Genomic DNA, 2,481 nt, shown 5'->3' with positions numbered 1-2,481 from the left:
TTAGTAGTGAGAATTCTGTGATGTAAATATGCTATTGAATACCATATATGGTTTTATGTTGACTATAATGACTTATTTAGGCAGTTATTCTGGATTTACCATGTAAGTTTACTTTGCCATTACATTTCGATATATAGCTACAGGAAATATAAATGTTTCTCATTTCAAGAACCTCTTACATTTATCACCTAATACAGTCTATGAATATAAAGATGTCCTCTAGTTCTTTAAAAAAAATCAACCATAGTGAGGTTGGCTGAGGTCAGGATTTTTAGCAAATGGCACTCTGAATCTGGCTTCCACTTCTTCCATTACTTACTCCATTAAGTCCAAACATTAGGCTCTTCTCAGATGCTTAGAACACTTGCTTGCTATTAAGTGGGCATTTAGTCCTAACAAAGATAGCCTTTGTATTTCCCTCAGCTTGACTTAACTTTAGACAGGCTTCTTCTTGCCTCTAGGTGCCTGACTTCCTTCCCTCTCAGCCATGTGGCCTAGTAAGTGCCACTCCCTTCTGTTTTCTTAGAACATTTACTTTAGTTTTGGGAGTTATTTATTGATTTGAGAGAGAGAGAGATGTTAATTTGTTGTTCCACTTATATATGCATTTATCGGTTGGCTATTATATGTGTCCTGACCTGAGATCAAACCTGCAATCTTGGTGTATCATGATAACACTCTAACAAAGTGATCTACTTGGCCTGAGTTAGAGCATTTACTTTAGAAAACTGGTAAATTCTTTCTCTACCACTTTAATATGTAAATATTTTTTAAAGTTTTTTGTTCAATTTTATAACCCATGACTAACTTTGTCAAGGACTTGGGAATCATCCATTTAAAAGATTTAATCATCAAGAGAGATAGTGCCCATATCTCCTACTCTCTGTGGAAAGCTGGGATCCTAACTTAGGTGGACACTTTGCTCCAAGTTGTAAAACTACCTCCTTTTTTGAAGTAAGATAAAGTATACTTTTCCTTTGAGGAAAGTCAATGAGCAAATAGATGACCTACTATCCCCCATCATAGCTTTTAAAAGCTGTCCCACCCTTTTCTTTGGTGGAGTTGAATTCAAATTTTATTCTTTCTCTTTCCTATAGCAGTGTCCTTGAATAAAGTCTTCCTTATATCATCTGGTGCATTTTTACTTTGACAATACAAATAATTATCTTTGACTCCCCAGTGCCAACACAGGATAAGAAATGCTGATTGCATTCCCATTCATTCTTATCCATGAGTACTGGAGAGCAAAGATTATAAAAGAGTAAAATTAACTAGAAGAGAATTCAGTAAGAGCCTGGAGACCTTTTTACTCTATTAGAATTGGCTTACCATGGAGATTTCCCTTTTTGATTTCTTTTCTCTACTTGCATACTGAAGATACCTAGAATGATCCAGGATGAAGACCTGAACCCCAATATATAAATGAATATTTGAATAATTAATCAAAAAAGCAAATAAGAAATTGTCCCCTCATAGAGCCCTGCAGGACAATAGAGCAATATCGGACAGAAGAAAGCAAGCCCCCAAATCCATAAGGCAGAGCTGCTGTAAGGAGGCAGAAGATGACATGGTCTCAGGGAATCCAGCTAATGAATAAACTGGTGTTGCCTTTGAGGATCTGACATTAAATACTCAATTGCAGTTAATGATCTAAAGTAGAATAGAACATCAAAGGGGAGATTTTTTACTGAAAAAAGAACAAAAAATAGAAAGAGAAAGAATAAATAAGAAACGATCTTAGGAGCTTCATGAATATAGGTCTGATATGCAAATAAGAGTTTAAAAACTCATGAAAACTTATATATGAAAAAAGAAGTTAGTTAATTCAAAAATATTTTTGTCTTTAAATTCATGATTAAATTTGAAACCTTCATGGAATTCCTGGAAAAAACTTGAAGGTAAAGAGAAAACATGACATTTCCAAAATTAAAAGAATAGCTTAATGACTGGGAGGAAGATATTTAGAGTACCACCACCAGATAGTCTGAAAAACTTGAAGCTAGAAGACCTTAGAATATTATCTGGAATCTATTAAGAAAAGTTTGATAAGTAGAACACAAAAGTTCTATACTCAGCCAAGACATCTTTTTATTTTTAGTGTGAATGGTAGATATTTCTAAATATGCAAGGATTTAAAAAGTATATCACAAGTTGTTCAAGATGGAACACTCATCAAACAATGACTCCAAACAAGAACATGAAGGAATTGAAGTGTAAATCCATCAGAATAAGAAAAATGTAAAAAGAGAAAAATATTGGTGAATTATGAAATTTTTACATTATTGAAAGAAATGTGAAATGTCACACTTTTATGGAAAGCTGCCCTGCTGACAAATAGCTACAACTCTACGCTCAATAATTTGGCAACTTTGGATCAAATTATTTTCATATAAATAGCAATAAATCACAACCTATCCAGTAGGAAAAGATGGTTTAAATATCACAATTTAATAAACTGATTTTGATACACCTTTAATTTTA

The sequence above is a fragment of the Phyllostomus discolor genome, chromosome 1, assembly GCF_004126475.2.
Source record: "Phyllostomus discolor isolate MPI-MPIP mPhyDis1 chromosome 1, mPhyDis1.pri.v3, whole genome shotgun sequence".
NCBI classification, from domain to species: domain Eukaryota; kingdom Metazoa; phylum Chordata; class Mammalia; order Chiroptera; family Phyllostomidae; genus Phyllostomus; species Phyllostomus discolor.
Note: the sequence above shows the minus strand (reverse complement) of the source record.